We start from the raw sequence: 17,710 nt of genomic DNA, 5'->3' as shown, positions 1-17,710 counted from the left end.
TGGGTATAGACCAAGTATATCTGTTAACCCACACCAACAGGAATCTAATACATTCTCATGTTCAATGCATAATGTGAGACTAAGATTTAATACCCATAACCTATCGTTTAAAAATGAACTAACCTTCTCTGGTCAAGAGTAAAAACCTAAATACACACTCAGAAAGATATCAAGAGCTAAATCTTACCTCAGACTAACCCACACATAAAATCACATACTTCTATTAGCAAAGCAGGACAAATATATTTCTAACTGTATGTACAATATAATGACCTCAGACTCAATTTACTACAAAGGCTGTATTCTGCAGAATTTAAATTGATACAATTCCAATAAATACTCTTGAAATCAAATGTCCTCAGAGCCTGCCTGTATCATCTTCAGAATCAGTCAGGGAAATAAATTCACTTGACCATCAACCATTCCCCCAGAACCTTAGCGGGTACTACAGGCATAAGCCAATTTCAAACCCTGATAAACATTTTTGGCCACTCACAAAGGCAAAACTAAAATTAAACAGCTGAGCTACATAGCCTGGGCACAATGCAAACTGAGATTTTCTAGTATTAAAACTCTGCTTGCAATTCCTGTTGCTTTTCATATTAGATTTTGCACTCGATGCAGAAGTTGTAACAAATAACTGTACCTGTTCTTTACCCCTTTTTGCACCCTTGTTGTTAGTGGGTATGAAGTGAACAACTTCCCTTATTCCATTAAGGTCTCAAACATTCAAGAACTACAAGCAGCCTCAAGATCCACATCTAGGGTGACCAGACAGCAAGTGTGAAAAATCAGGATAGGGGGTGGGGGGTAATAGGAGCCTATTTAAGAAAAAGCCCCAAATATTCGCACTGCCTCTATAAAATCAGAACATCCGGTCACCCTATCCATACCCCAAACTCTCTTTTATACCCATAATCCTTAAATCACAGATTGCTAGGCAAATTCCCCACGCTTTCTATTTGGCACTTGAGACCAGTTAACATGAATGAATTCTCTACTCCCTTTTTCAGATTAAAAAATGTATAAGTATTATATCTGAAGAGCTGGTTTTGGACTCCAGCAAAGAGACCTGATTGCCTAAACTTGCCAATACCTCACACCGAACAAATGAAATGCACTGGGGATTAAATGCCAACAACGTGGTCATTGCATTACAACACATGAGTAAGACATGATTGGTCCTCCAAGAAATCACTGAAGTTTTCTTCAGAAGGCCTGAAGATGTCACAGGCCTCATGCAAGTCCAAGATGGCTGCTCACCTAATTTGGAGGATTACACAGTAACATACACAACCTTAAAGTCTTCAATGCAGATATATTTCCATGGCAAAACAAGTTTGTGATTCTGCTGCTTCACCCAAAGCAGATGGGAGATAACCAGTTCTCCTCTTTTGTAGTTTACAGATTTCAGCTTAGGATGTTTTACTCATGTTTGCAGCATAAATGGTAACAGGGTGGAGTGTTCCATTTTACTCTGCAATAATCCAGCTCTCTCATCAGGATATATTCATCCTTTGACTCTGTAGTTTATTCACCCGCACACCCATCCTATCAATTCAATACTCTATCCAGATGCTGAGAATGACAGTTCAGTTCTTTAGCAAAGGATCTGTATTTACTACTTCTCTAATATCCTATAGTAGGTTTAGATGACTCAAGACTTAATTATACAAAACAAAACATCACAAAAGAACTTTTAAGAATTTAATATGTTTAAATTTGGGACTAAACAATAGAGTGTTCTGGATGATCGAGAGGCTTGATAATGTTAAACTGAACAAGTACAGTCTGCTATACTGAAGAGGACATGGCAAGATTCCTAGGAACTGTCTGGTAAGTCAAGAAGTTCTGTGGTTCGATTCATCATGCAGCCTGTACATTAGTCAATCGTACTCCTTAGTCTATTCTGGAGAACAGGAAAAATGATGGCTCCATTCCAAATATTGTGTACTCTGAGGAAACCCTAATAATCACTTAACACGGCTCTTGTAAAACCTCAAGAAACACTGAAACTCTTCACTATTTTGGAGGAAAAGATGAGGTAATTACTGCAAATAATTCTTTGCCATTCTATTATAACCGTCCCACATAGATCTTAAAACAGTTTACAGACAATCTGCAATACCCCATATTACTATTCTCATTTTACACTTGGGTAAACCGAAGAACAGAAGGAGTGATCCATGTCCTGTCAGAGAGTCAACAACAGAGACAAGAACAGAACTCCAGGATTCTGACTTCAAGTCCTCTGTTCTAGCCCCTGAACACCACTCTCTCCCCGAAAGAGCTGTACACTTACTGGTGAGATACGCAGGCCTTGCCCAAGAAGCACTGGCATCTGCATCTCTAATTGCGATTAACAGGAGTTGCTGGTGAGCAGTGCCTATCAGGCTCAAGAAATTAGTAAACAAAATTTAACGTATTATCTCAAGCTATACAACATTTTCAAGGTTTTTCGTTCCCTCTGCTACATTTCAAAACATGATTATTCTGTTCTTTTTTAAAATCTGAATTAAAACAAAAGTCAAAGCTTTGTCTCTTAATCAGAAGTTAGGGAAGAAGTCATAATAGCCCCATTCATCAAAAGCAAACTTGGTGAAGCAGTGGGTACAGCTTATATTCATAAGGAGAGAATGAAAAACACTGAGCTGAGGAAGAGTTAAGGGACAGAAATAGAAGACAGCCCTCTAAAATATTTTTTTTTAGCAACATAACTGGCTATGCTGTTTTCTCTTTGTTTACCTTCTATGGAAAGCAATATAGAAAGCCAAAGTAATACACCCAACTACTTTCTTACGAGCTTTGCTCTTTTTAAACAAAATCCAATTATAGAACAACTTTCTCAGCAGGGGTCAGTATAGAATAAAAATCACCAAAGTTAACATACACAAGACCAACAAAGATTAATGTCTACATGGTTTCAAAAGTAGTTCAATGCAGATTTCATTAACATTTTAATTGTAATGTACATCTTTTTAATCTTCTTTCACCCTAATGGTTTTATATGAGAAAAGAAAAGAAACAAAGAATAAAAAAACTGCTGACAACAAAAAATCAGCATGCAAAATTTAACAGAAGGAACTTAGTGCTGTAATGGGAAATGAATTAGATGTTGAAAACTGTGTTAATGTTGCATTAAAGTAGAAATTGAATTTCTTGACTGTTCCATGAAAACAAAGTTAAGGTTGCAACTTTAAGTCTGTCCCTTTCACAGACACACTACAATAAGATTGTTCATTATAAGACAATAGAACATGTACATCTAAAGTTTAAAAAAGGGATAGTTAAAACATTGCACTGTACAGTTTAATTTATTTACAGAGCAGCATCTTAGGAGGAGAGTTCTATTCTTCTTCTTCCTGTTGTCTATTACATTATGCTTTTCAGTAAATTTAGTATTTCTCCCTGTTGTATGAGCATATAAGTATGCAAAGATAAAAGGTCACACACACTTAGGTCTTTTTTCCATTGTACAACCAAGGTTGGATGATAAAGTAGAGTAGAGCAGGAATAGGTATTTATACCAATGTTTGATAAGTGCAAATGGAGCTACACTGGAGCATCAGAAATGGCGTAAAACTTGCAGAGATGCATCTTTACCTGAATGTCCAGCCCTCAGAACAAAAATCATCTAGGATGAAAATCAGCATGAGAAATTTCAGCACAAACTATAATTGTGTATAAGCTATGAAAATACAGGTTTTCAATAAAAGTGCCCTCTCAACCATAACTATAATGAAAACAGGTATGCATAAGTTCGTTACACAGGAATAAATATAGGTTGCAAAGTTTGATGTGCTCAATGTAAAATACAGAAAAGTTTCCAAGTAAGCAAACATCTAATGAAGGATTGTCCTTATTTGTGAGGATTCTAGTCCATCAATGAACTGAACCACAAACCTCTGCATCCGACAGAAAGGAGAATCTGCTTGTTCTCTCCCTAAAATGACTAGCCGCGCCCTGTAAACAGCAGGCTGGCACACAATGCTTCATAGACCTTTTTCCCTTGGAAGTATTTAATCCAACTGCTTGCCAAACCTAGTTATGTCTAGCTTTCAAAAACAAGTGACGTTAAGCATTATCAAACCAACGTAACCCACCAAGTCTTTCAAGCACACAGCTGTTGTCTTTCAAACAGAAATTTCTGTAATTCCAATAATGTATTAATGCACCTGGGTGGTACTGTATCTGTCATATCATAATTTGAATATGGGGCTCAGCACCTTGCAGAGACAGGAACTCAGAAGACAAATGCTATCCCCACCATAACTTTGGCATTGTTACATTGACACTACAATATGTTCTTCTTGACACCTCTAGAAGGGGTTATATTTTCCACCCTAACTCTGTTTTTTCTAGTGCATCACATAACTACAGTATCCTGTGGCATAGGGAACTGGCATGCAAAACACATATCCGCACACAAAGTACGTAGCTTTAGGCTGCCACATGTCTCTCTAATAAATATTGTGGTGTTAAAGCATTTATGGAAAGAAATCATTGGTGGCGCTGGACGACACGACCCCTTTCCATACAAGCGTTCAAACCCACTATCTTGAGATAGCACAGGCTCTGTCATATTTAACTTACAATTCTTTGCACATGCTATTCTTCAGTTTGCTGATGAATTTTTGCCTCCAGACTCCCAAGGATGGAAAACATCTGGCTCCTCTCCCTAAATCAATAGAATCCTCAAAGAGCTCTGATTGCTACAAATTAGTTGCTACAAAGTGAGGTGAATTTTTTGCTGTTTTTACAAATGATTAATAGGTCCCCATATTGGCTTTATTGCTGTTAGGATGTCACTGTGAGGTAAAGTATTTAATCTCATCCCAATGACTATATATGGTCACTTTGATGGAGTCACTCCCTCCCCCTACATTCTGCTGCCCTTAACTCCTGGCACTTACTTCCAAAGCAAACTGGCAGTATTTGGGAACTGTGCCACTAAAGCAGAAGTCAGTAGATTCCCAATGTTACCATGAACTCCCCCCTTTTCCAGTTAATGCTTTTAAACACCCCTTAAAGCTGGAAAGATTTTGAAAAGATACACAAAGAGAAACTTTTTAAAAATACTTTGAAGTCATTTCATAAAAGAAAAAAGTGTCAAATTACTTTTGTTTAAATGTAGATTTTATAATTATTGCTTGGAAGCTTAAAATCAGCCTCTCTTGATCTTGAAAAGTGTGTTAATTTATCGAGCCTGCATACTGGTTTGTTATTATACGGTTGCTTGTGACTCCTGGACTGGTGTCAATGATCTCCACAAACCTGGGGAAAAAATGCACAGAAACATTTTTGTCTGGTTAGGAAAGGAAACATAAAAATTTACTTTGCGTGAAAGTTTCTAAAAAGTAGAATTTCCAGACCATTTAGAGGATTAAGAAAATGATTATTTCTTTGGACAGTACTCTGAACATGGAAAGCACAAAATACATGCCAAGAACTATTACCGACAGTATTTCAATGAGGTTGCAAGATATTTTAAGTCTCAGTAAGTGTACCAAAAAACTTGTTTCCTTCCATGAATCAGAGTCACTGGCAGCCGATCACTGTCTCAAATCATATCCCTCTATGGTGAAAACCATGTGAGGCAGCAGTGTGGTACTGGGGGAATTTCCCCGGCAGATCTCTAGAGATATATGGGAAGCCAGGGCCTTTGACATAGAGGTCCTGTACTTCCAAACCATATCCTACCCCAAGCATCCCAAGCAGTGTAACTCTTTTGCAGACACATTGCCAGTGCCTGCGCTCTGCCCGCTCTGTCCCTAGAACCACCAAATAGGTAAGCCACATGGAAAAGATAACAGTTCTCGGCTGCATTATCTTTCCTAATTTCCATGAAACTGGAGAGCTCAGGGTCTAGTATTTGTGGTCAGGAAAGAATTTTCACCCAGGTCAGATTGGTAGACACCCTGGGGTTTTTCACCTTCCTCTGAAGCGTGGGACATGGGTCACTTGCTGGTCCGAACAAGAGTAAATGGTGGATTCTTTGGAACTTGACGTTTTTAAATCAAGATTTGAGGACTTCAGTAACTGAGCCAGAGGTTATGGATCTATTACAGGAGTGGGTGAGTGAGGTTCTGTGACCTGCAATGTGCAGGTCACACTATATGATTATGATGACTCCTCCTGGCCTATGAGGGGTTGGGGGAGAAAATGTGAACACTCCCCCACTTCCCATGCAGCCCTTCCTCCACTCCTCACATCAGGCCTTCAAGTTTCCACCCTTCCCTTCACAGAGACCCTGTATTCTGGGAAAAAACCTTCACTCAATCTGCAGTGATGGGGGAGGGTGAGAAAGGGCATGATATCACAGAGGTGGCTGAGGCTATGTCTATACTACAGCTTATGTAGGCATAATTTATGTTGCTCAAGGGTGTGAATAAACCACCCCCTGAGTGACATAAGTTACACTGACGTAAGTGCCAGTGTGGACAGTGCTATGATGGAGGGAGAAGCACACCTACTACCATCAGTGGAGGTGGTTTTATTATGCTGACGGAAGAGTTTTTTCCCGTCAGCACAGAGCGTCTTCACCAGATGCAGTGCAGCTGCATCGCTGCAGCATGTATGTGCAGACATGCCCACAGTCTCCCTCCATAAGGAAGGGGGAGACTCAAGCTCAGAGAGTTCCCTTTGTGCACTGATCTATGTCACATGATCTGGCTGAGTAGGAGGAATTTTATTACCTCTGTCCCCATTTAAGAGAAATCACATGACAAAATGAGTGCAATACCTCACTCCTGAAGTCTTGGCATGATTCTTTACCCCTCTGTAAGATCATGTCATTTAACAAGTTAAAAACAGCAGGTATGGATAAATACAGTGCACGATTTAATATTTTAAAAAATCTCTTCCTTCAAACATTTGCTTATTTTTTTTTTTTATAAACAAGTTGAACTTAAAACTTGCTAACGAATCACAGTTCCCAGCAAATGAGCAATTACAGTTGACAATGATTTATGCCTGAAGCAGGCTGGGAAACATATTTTGCAAATGATCTCATCCACAGGCAAATGTGGCATGACACTTGATTTGCTAAAAAAGACACAAGGTTGTCAAAATTACTGTCACTTTGCAAATAAAGTCAGGTAGAAAGAAAATGAAGAGCCTCGCCCTCTTTAGCATGGTTAACCTATTTCTCAATGTGCTTGAGAAAAAAAAACTTTAGGTGTTTCCATCAAACCTAGTTAGTGAGGCTCTGATAAAGAGCAAAGGTTAACTGAACTGCTAAGACTTCACAGAACTAACCTAAACAATGCAGAAGAGATGGCCCCTGAGTAACTGTAAGGCTGCAATTCACAAGAGTTGCTCTGCTGGCATCATAGACACCAGCCGAGATTTAGGGTATGTCTACAATGGAAACTTCAAAGCACTGCCACTGAAATGCTCCCACGGCAGCGCTTTGAAGTGCGAGCGTGGTCATGTGTGAGCACTGGGAGACAGCTCTCCCAGCGCTCCTGGTAAGCCACTTCCACGAGATTAGCTCCCAGCGCTGGAAGTCTGTCTACAGTAGCGCTTTAAAGCGCTCAGACTTGCTGCGCTCAAGGCAGTGATTTTTCACCCCCCTGAGCCAGCAACTTAGAGTGCTATAAAACGTAAGTGTAGACAAGCCCTAAGGAACTGAACAACTGCAATGCACAGCACTTTCCCTGGCCATCAGGTGTTATAGAAAGCTTAAATAATCAAAAGAAACAATAAATAAAGATATCAGTGTTTGGGTAGAAGAAATGACATGCCTTTAACTTTCCATTTTCTTCAACCTCTGCATGAGTTTTGTCAAATCACTCTAAAATGTTAAACAGTTTAACTGTCCCTTGAAGTGGTTTGTGACTTATACAATCACTAGAGCTCTCTGAAGCTATTATTCCTTTCTACCTCACTAAACCACCTCTGTTTTCACAGAAAGCTACAGCTAACAGGTTGCCTCAGCTTAAATTCAAAATCTGGGAAAATTATGGCTGAATCTCCATTCTAACCTAATTTTGTCAGGCCTGGGTATTTTTAAACACAAGCACTCTAGGGAGATAGCCAATGGTAAAATCACATCATCATTTTGTAAGATTGCTTTGCTAAGGTTATCCACAATCCAATGACTCCAAACAATACTTAGCAACACACCAGCCTATTGTGTCAGAGAGCCATGTACCAATTTTAGTACTATTGTGTCAATAAAGCCAGCTTTCAAATAAAGTACATATCTGCAGACCTACACAGCAGAGCAGAAACAGTCCAGGAGACCTGGCAGGGAAATCACACTGTATAAGAAGATGGTCTAAAATAAATACTTCCATTTCACACAGTGAGGGTTTGCAATCTGATTGGAATAAGCATACACAAGTGTGGAAGTTTCTCTGAAGCTAACCCAGATTTCTTCGGGGGTACAATGCTGAGTTGAACAAGTGCTCTTGTGCTATTTCTGGCACTTCTCAGAAAACCAACTGGATATATCACAAAACAGCATCTTGTCTCTTGGCACTTTGCTGCCTGATCCTAACTGAAACCTGGGGCTAAAATCTGAAGTTTACAGAGAGGTTTGTTTTGAGTCCAGGCCTAGAAACGGACAAAGATTCAGAGGGAAGGAGCATTCTTATCTTCTCCAAACCAGTTTAAACATCCATGATCAGAGTCCACATGAAAGGCCAATTAATGCAGTAAGACAGTGCTCTTCACATCTTTGGGCTGACAAAGTTTACAGAATTAGAGCCCGACATGAAGTTGGTGCTAATGGCACCATTTCATATAAACTGAAATCTGTCGGAAACCTAAAAGATTCCCAGGGTAAGGAAAATCCAGACAGATCAGATTTATTATTAAATAGTGGCATGAAGTTGCTTTCATTTTGCAGAAAGACATTGTCATAGCCTGAAAAACATGCAAGTGTGAACAGTCACCATTACTTGCAGGAGTACTTTTATACACACATGTTGTCAGCATGCTAACTATGGTTTTATCTTACATGTCTTCTATACCCTTAAAAACAGAGAGAGAGAGAATTAGTGTAGCTAATAATAAGCAACACAATCACAGAAAGGCTTCTTCCAAGATTAAACTTTGGGAAGCTGGAACAACTGGGCTTAAACTCCATGAACAAAATTATTAAGATAACTTTAAATTGGACTCCAGTACTGGAAATTTTCACCCATCTCTTATCCAAATCAAGATCTTACATTTCAGATACTATATATTCTAATACATCACAATTCAAGATCCATTAAAAAGCTGCCATCAAGTGAATTTATGCCACCAATTTAAGTCTTACAGAAACTGTTTCTCAAAAGGTACGATTAATAGAAATGTTGATATGTCTGGCATTTTCTTCTTTAAATTCTAATGGAAATGTTTTTGTTTGGTTTTCAGTGCTCCTCTACAGTGTCTGCAAAATAAATACTGTAGTATTGTGCACCTGCAGGAGAACCAGAAGACGAAACTTCCTATAGACTGGGTCAGTTGTTTGTTTATTGCAATGGTCCAATTTAAGAGAAGCTCAAAGCATAAACATTAATGGTGCAAAATTAAGTGAGATTTTAGAATCCATAGCGTTTTATTAACTAGGATAATTAAATTTGTTTTGTAAAATTATGTTTACCTGAAATATATATTTAACCTGAATGTCCCTTTAATACTGTTCTATGCCCTTTTGTGTATTTTTTAACTAAAAAAAAATTCACATTTCATCACAGAAAATGTATTACTTTAAAAAATTGCTAAAATTTGCAAGGAAGAAAGATTTCAACTCCCACAAGTTCATACTTTCCCTTGGGCATTCCAGTTCCACCACTCCTCTTCCACATAACCCCTCGATTTTGAGACTATGAAACCTCGATTTTGAGACTATTTGTTGTTTTTACACAATGGCATGAAATCTTCAGTGGACCATGGAATGACATTTATTCCCAGGAAAATAAGGGCAAGGTCCCTAATTATCTTGTATTTGCCTCTCACTAGAGGTTGAGCTATTACTACCTCTACTGTTCATAGCTTGAGGATATGTGCTGACTGTCTTAGGCCTGGCTAACAACATATATTCAAGTAAAAGGCAAAAGGTTTAGCCTTAGTCTGTTAAAAGCTATTTAAAAGTAGATATTCAGCAGTTGAATAGGCTTGAATTTTCGTTTCATTTTAACTATACTCATACATACATTTTAGCACTGCTTCTGGATAGTGCTGAGCATTGTTCGCTCTTACTGAAATCTAATAGGGCTGGAGGGTGCTCAGCATCTCACAGCATCAGGATCCTAACGCTTTGTATGAAGCATGACTAGATTGTTTCAAGAATCACATTAGATACATGATTCCTGAAACTCACTCTTCATGTACTGGAATATTAACTTCTAGAAGCCAATATGCAACCGAGAGGACAGCAATAATTCAGTTTTGTTTACCGATTTCAGCTTCTACTACTGTTTAATATTTTAGTTTGAAAAGGTAAAACAGCATGCCAGCTCATCAATTACTCAGGACACAAGACAGACACTTGGCAAGCATGAAGTGCATCAAGCTACTCACAATCTCACAAATGCCTTTTGAAAGGAGGAAATACACAAGTAAATATTCAAATTAATGAAGCAGTGTGTAATGGAGACTTCATTTTAAGTGTTCCTGTACTTTTCCTGCTAATACATATGGGTGAGTCTCACATACTGAAGTATAGAATGTACTGCTATCATTTTATTTTCTATAGCAGTGGTGACGTTTGGAGGAGTCCTTGAACAGGGCAAATGTACTTTAACTACAACATGCTGCCCACTGCAATATCTACCATAACACACCAGCATTCGGAAAGGAACTTATCCAAAAAAAATCCCAACCCAATAAAGTACCACTATTTTTTTCCACACTTATACATCAACAAGCTGCTTAACATTCTGTGTCTTGCTGACCACGTGAGATAGCATAAAATAATACTGGAATATTATAATAGGTCTGCTCCGCACACACCCCCAAAAAAACCACACCTGCAGTCATTTGAATGATAGCATCCTTTGCAAAAATGTTATACCATTATTCATAAACTATGCATTTGGGTGCTTTTTTGTTGTTTTTTTTTTTAAATCCCTTTATTCAGGCCATACAATCCTCCAGTACCAAGAAAGAGTGCAAACATCTATACAAACACTTAGAAATTAAAATCAACTAAGCACTGCAGCTGCTTCATTAACGTGTTTCTAATTATAACCTATTTCTCAAATCCATTTTGCTAGGTGAATAGGATTTGGAAAGACCATAGGATCTAATCAAATTCTACCAGAAGATTCAGCATCTTTTCTAAGAAAGCTCCAATACTAGGAGAGGAGGTGTGCTTTGGGAAGTAACTCTCCCCCCCCTACCCCCAAGCAAACAAAAGAAAAGAAAAAATAAATATCACCTTCTTACATTAATGGATGCTTTACCCCTTGTTACACAAAACACTTCCTTATCTAGATCTCCAAATAACTGCAATTTGACATTAAGAAAAAGACAGCACAGCTCATCATGATATTTGAAGTAATTAAGGTATGTTTGTGTCCCTGACTCCATGAAAGGCTAAGGGTTTGTTATAATATTTACTGTGCCTGTTCCTTCAATATCAGGGTTAAAATCTATTGTATTTATTATATTTTTTTTAAAAATGAGAAAGAAAAACCTGTTTACTTAATGCTCACTGAATTAGCGACATGGGGAAGAAGACTGTTTTATATTTTATTGACTCAATACACTAACTGTATTAAAAGCAGGACCTGCCAGCAGCACGAAACAGCAGTAAAACCTCAAAGGAATTTTTTGGGGAGGTTGAGAAACAAAGTCCAGGATATGTTTCCCCCATATTACAGAGTGGATTAAAATATCTCTCGTAACTATTTGTTAAACATTAGTAGAGTGCTGGGCATTGTACAGAACAATGAATTACTATGTACAACTGGACACAATCCTTTTATCAAATGCACCAAAGTTCTTTTGAGGGCAGGGCGGAAGGAAGGAAGAAGACAATACCCCTAGAGAAGAGAAATGTGGTGTGAAGGGGAAAAAAAATCACTCCCAATGGACAGGATGAAGAAAAAAAAGTCTCTGTGCTGTTTCTTGGGCAGGAGGAATTCCCCAGGGAGGATGTGGGAGAAGATGGGGATTCCAGACTGGCTTTATTCCCCTGGGAAGGACAGATGGGAGACAGAGGTGGGCAGAAATCCCCTGCAACAGTGAGAGGACTGGAGCATGCAGGAGTGCCTCAGCTATAGTACTGGAGAGTGGCTTTTCAGGGGTAGGGTGTGGGAGATGACAGGAGAGGCATTTTCCGGGTAAAGACTATGGGAGGGTAAATTCCTAGGGTTAGGACAAAGGCAAGTCCAATGAGATCAGAGGGAATGGTGTGGGGGGGAACTCCAATAAGACAGGGTGTCAGGAGAATTGGGACAAGTCCCCTGGAATGAGGATATCAGGATGACTCCGCTGTGTATGGCAGGTGACTCCACTGGATGAGGAGGAGTAAGGGGTGACAGCCATAGGGAGCAGTAGGTTGGGACTGAGCCCCATGGATGGAAGGAAAGAGGGCCTAGGCAAGCGCTACCCCCATGTTGGGGGGAGTGGTAAGGAAATAGAAGGGTTATTGTCCCAGCTGAAGGGGCAAGGTGTTTAATCCCTTGGCGGTGACTGGTAGAAGTGACTGTGTGGGGACAGGTAGGGATTAGTCTGTTGTTAAAGGACTGCACTCTCATGCAATCAGTGGGGCCAATTCCCCTGTGAGTGGACTGAGTATGTTGGAGTTGAGTCCCGTTTGGGAGGGAGCTGTTCTCCTCTCACCCTGGAGGCAGAATTAGAGGTGGGGGGGGGGGACCCTCTGGTGCAAAAGAGGGGTGGGGGGGGCAAGCTCTCTGTTAGAAGGGGCAGAATGAGGAGGGTGTGATCCCCATGTTGGGGGACAAGCAAGGGCAAGGCCCCTGTCAGTGGGAGAGAACATCAGAGGGGGAAGAGGCAAATCCTCTGGATGACTGGCTGGGGGAGGGGTTCATGATGAGTCTGCTGTGGATTGGGAGCAGGGTAGGTGGGGACTGAGCCTCTGCGGGAGGTGGGAGAATCCCCTCTGGATGTAGGTTAGGAAGAGAGCACCAGGCTGGGGGGGTTAGTCCCCTCTAGAGAGAAAAGAACCACGGAATAGGTGTGGATGGCTGCCCTCTTAGCGGGGAGGATAGAGGAACCATGTCTGCTGAACAGGGTGAGCAGGGGAGGGATGAGTCTCCCTTTAACAGCAGTAGGAATATGACACACACACCCTTTGAGGGGGTGACTCTCTGGGGGCAGGTGTAAGTTAGGGGTGGGTAGTTCCTGCAACTAATAGGCTAGGGGACAAGTCTCCCTTGAGGAAAAAGGAGTTGATTCTTTAGGGGAGAGGATGAAGGGCAACCCCAGGCAAGGGGGTGACTTGGGAGGGTGTAGGGTGGGGTGCAAGCCCCAGGGGAGGTGGCCCTAGCCCCAGGGGTGGGAGTGGCTGGGGGGGCAAGCCCCAGGCGAAGGGGGGTAAACACTGGTGGGGGGAAGCAGGATGGGGTGCAAGAGCCACAGGGGAGGATGGGACCCTAGGGATGGGAGTGACTTATGGGAGGGGGACACCAGGGGAGGATGACTCCATGGGGGAGTAGGATGGAGTGAACAGTGGAGGGCAAGCAGGGTGACTAAGGGGGTAGGTTGGGGAGAAAGGGAAGGGGATGACTCAGGGGTAGGTTGGAACAAGCACTGAGGGAAGGGGAGTAGGAAGGGTGAACACTGGTGGGGCGATGGGGGAGCTTGGGGCGAGTCCCGTGGGAAGTGGGCCTAGCCCTAGGGGTGGGGGTGACTTGGGGGGGCGACTTGGGGGGGCGAGAACCAGGGGAGATGGGCCTAAAGGAGGGAGGGTGACTCTGAGGGAGGGATAGGCTGGGGCAAGCCCTGGGGAAGGATGACTCAGGGGGAAGTGGGGGGCAAACGCCAGTGGGGTGAGCGGGGTTACTAGGGTGGTAGGTTGGGGAGAAGGATGATGGGGGGGAGGTTGGGGCAAGCACTGGGGAGGAAGGATGACTCTGGGGGGAAGGAGAGAGGGTGACTCGGGAGGGGGTAGGGGAGCAAACATTGATAGGACAAAGGGGTGACTGGGGGATACAGTGGGGGGAGGGAGGAGTTGGGGGAGAGGGGAGCAAACACTCGTGGGGGAGGGTGACTGCGGGGGTGGGAAGTGACAACCAGGGAGCGAGGGTACTGGGTAGGTTGGAGCGGGGGACAGGAGGACTCGGGGGAGGGGAACAACACCGTGGGGCAAGGAGTGTAGTTGGGCGGGACAGGGGGTGAACGGGTAGGGGTGACACCTGGTGGGCAAGGGTGACTCAGGGAGCGAAACTCAGGGAGCGAGGGGATAACTGGGAGTAGGTTGGGACAGGGGGTGATCAGAGGCAAGGGAAGTGAACCCAGGGGGGCAAGGGGTGACTGGGGATAGCGTGGGGCAGGGGATGGGATGACTCAGGGGGGGGGAAAAGCCCAGGAGTGAGGGGGTAACTGGGGGTAGGTTGGGGTGGGAGACAGGGTTGACTCAGGGGAGGGAGCGTCACACAGGGGGGCAGTTGGGTGGGCAGGGGGGTGATGGAGGCTAGGGGGAGCGAAGCCCGTTGGGTGAGGAGGGTAGGTGTGCGATGGGGTTGATGCGGGGGTTAGGGGGAGCAAATCCCAGGAGGGCGAGGGGATGACTCAGGCCGCAGGGGTGACTTGGGGGTAGAGGGAGCAGGTTGAGGTGGATGGGGGGGGTTAGGGGGAGCCAAGCAAAAGCCGGGGAGGAGAGGGGGTAGTGATGGGCGGTTAGGGGGAGCGAGTGAAGCCCATGTGGGGAGGAGGTAGGTTGAGGTGGATGACGGGGGGGGGTTAGAGGAGAGAAGCGAAGCCGGGGGGGGCCGAGGGGTGACTGAGGTAGGTTGGGCGGAGGTGATGGGGTAGAGCAGAGCGACACCTGGGGAGGCGAGGGGGGTAGGTTGAGGCGGGACAAGGGAGTGACGAGGGGTTAGGGGGAGCGAAGCGAAGCCCAGGGGGGCGAGGGGATAGGTTGGCGGGGGGCGAGGGGTGACTGGGGGTAGGTGGCACAGGGCAGGCGGGACTTGGAGGGTTGAGGGGAGCGATGCCTAGGGGAGAGGAGGAGAAAGTTGGGACGGGGGAGCGGGGGTGTGGAGTAGGTTGGCACGGGGGTCTCGGGAGTAAGCCTGAGGGGGCAAGGGGATAGGTTGGGACGGGGGGGCAAGGGGTGACTGGGTTAGGTTGGCCAGGGCGGCGGGACCGGAGGGTTGAGGGGAGCGATGCCAGGACAGGAGGTAGTAGGGGCTAGGGGGGAGCAAGGGGTGACTGGGGGGAGGTTGCACAGCGGGGTCTCGGGAGCAAGCCCGAGGGGCAAGGGGAGGAGGTTGGGCGGGGGGGCAAGGGTGACTGGGGTAGGTTGGCACGGGCGGCGGGGACTTGGAGGTTGAGGGGGCGATGCCAGGACGAGGAGATAAGTTGGCGGGCGGGGGAGCAAGGGTGACTGGGGGTAGGCTGCACAGCGGGGGTCTCGGGAGCCAAGCGAGGGGCAGGGGATAGTTGCGGGGGGGCAAGGTGACTGGGGTTAGGTTGGCAAGGCGGGCGGGACTCGGAGGGTTGAGGGGAGCGATGCCCAGGGGCGAGAGGGATAAATTGGGTGGGGAGCAAGGGTGAGGGGTAGAGTTGCACAGCGGGGTCTCGGGGAGCGAAGCCGGGGGGAAGAGGGGCAAGGAGTGACGGGAGTAGGTTGCGCCGGGAGGATTCGGGGGGATTGAGGAGCAAAGCCCGGGGGGTGAGGAAGATAGAGGGGCAAGGGTGACTGGGGTAGGGGTGTGGGGGGTACAGGGATTGAGGGAGCAAAGCTGGGGGCAAGGGAGATAGCATGGGGCGAGGAGTGACTGGGGTAGGTTGGCACGGGGGGGATTGAGGGGAGCGAAGCCCGGGGCAAGGGGGGTGAGGGTGATGGTGGATAGGTTGGCGTGGGGGAGACTGGGGGGGGGATTGAGGGGTGAAGCCCGGGCGAGGGGTAGGTTGGGCGGGGGGGCAGGGTGACTAGAGTAGGTTGGCGCAGGGGGACTCGGGGCGGGGTTGAGGGGAGCGAAGCGCGAGGGGCGAGGGGATGGAGAGGTTGCGCGCGGGGGGGATTCGGGGGATGAGGGGAGTGAAACCCAGGGGGCGAGGGGGACAGGTTGGGCAGGGGGTGTGGGTGACTAGAGTAGGTTGGCGCGGGGGGATTCGGGGGGTCTCAGGAGCGAGCCGGGGGGGCGAGCGGGACTGGGGTAGTTGGCGCAGGGGGGGATTAGGAAGCAAAGTCCAGGGGGTGGGGTGAGAGGATGACTGGGATAGTTGGCGTAGGGGAGACCGGGGATTGAGGGGAGCGAAGCCGGGGGCGAGGGATAGGTTGGGGGGGGGGGGCGAGGGGGACTGGAGTAGGTTGGCGCGGGGCGGGGGGGATTCGGGGGGTCTCAGGGGCGAAGCGGGGGGCGAGGGGGACAGGTTGCACGGGGGCGAGGGTGACTGGGGGAGGTAGGTTGGCACGGGGGAACTGGGGAGGATTGAGGGGAGCGCCAGCGGGCGAGGGGACAGGTTGGGGCAGGGGCGGGGTGACTAGAGTAGGTTGGCGCGGGGGGATTGAGGCGAGCGAAGCGCGGGGGGCGAGGGGGACTGCAGTAGGTTGGGGGGAGGATTCGGGGGGTCTCAGGGGCGAAGCCGGGGGGCGGGCGAGGCGTGCTGGGGTAGGTTGGCGCGGGGGACTCGGGGGGTTGGGGAGCGAAGCGCGGCAGGGGAGCGAGCCCGGCAGCGCTCCCGGGAGGGGGAGCGCCGGCGTTACCTGCGGGGCTCGCTGCCCATGAAACGCGCGCGGCTCCCTCGGCCTAGCGGGGGTCGCCGCTCAGCGGGCAGAAGTGATTCAGCGGCTCTCACATGGACTTTCCTGACCTCGCCGCACCCGAGCGCCAGCAGCCAGGCAGCCGCGGGCGGACACGGGGCGCGCGGGGGAGCGGGGCCGATCGCGGGCCTTGGCCCGCCCGGCCAGCCGGACCCTCAGCGCAAAGCGCCGTGGGGCTGGAGCCGGCTGGCGGAGCCCTGGCCCTGCAGGCGCCACAGGCTTTCCCCGGCTCCCAGCCCCCTCCGGGGAGCTGCCTCCCCCGAGCCAGGCGCTCCCTAACCCTGGGGCTTGGGCTAGCATCGCCCGTACACTCTGCTGTGACATGCCATGGGCCGCCAGACTCCCCCCCGGTCACGCGTGTCCCCTACGAAGCCCACAGATAGTGTCAAGCTGGGGACAGCGGGCGCTCGGGGTCTGGACTGTGCAGTAGATGGGGACATGCCGGGCGGGGATCAGAGGGGTTTGATCTTTAAATGTAGCGCTTATTATTTTTCAGGGGAATTAAAAGGGGAGGGAAAAGAGGATCTCAAATATGCACACCTCGGCTTCCCAGTATTCAATGGATCCCTGCGCCTACTCAGGGTAGGAACACACACTGCACAGTACTGGACCCTATTCTGCAAGCCCTTTGGGCCGGGAACTTCCACTGAAGTCAACAGGCTTTCCACTCCCAATCTCCAAACTGGGCCCTAAGCATGCACAATGTGCTCATTATCATTGCATGTATTAATTATGTTGTTTAGTCATATCATATTTTAAAAAAAAACAGGGGTTGATGAAAACTTAAGTTTTTAAAAAACACCTGGGTTGTGTCTA

General features: G+C 46.4%; 1 protein-coding gene across 1 annotated transcript in view; it reads right to left on the bottom strand.

The window, feature by feature from the left end:
- NACC2 (NACC family member 2) overlaps positions 1-16,940 on the bottom strand; it is an 84,803-nt gene extending 67,863 nt beyond the window's left edge. The window contains exon 1 of the mRNA XM_075060706.1: positions 16,838-16,940. The gene's annotated coding sequence lies outside the window, so the exon portion shown is untranslated. The remainder of the gene's footprint in view (positions 1-16,837) is intronic.
- Positions 16,941-17,710: the final 770 nt, after the last annotated feature.

Source organism: Chelonoidis abingdonii, chromosome 24 (genome assembly GCF_003597395.2).
Source record: "Chelonoidis abingdonii isolate Lonesome George chromosome 24, CheloAbing_2.0, whole genome shotgun sequence".
NCBI lineage: Eukaryota > Metazoa > Chordata > Testudines > Testudinidae > Chelonoidis > Chelonoidis abingdonii.
This window is presented reverse-complemented; position numbering and strand designations above follow the sequence as displayed.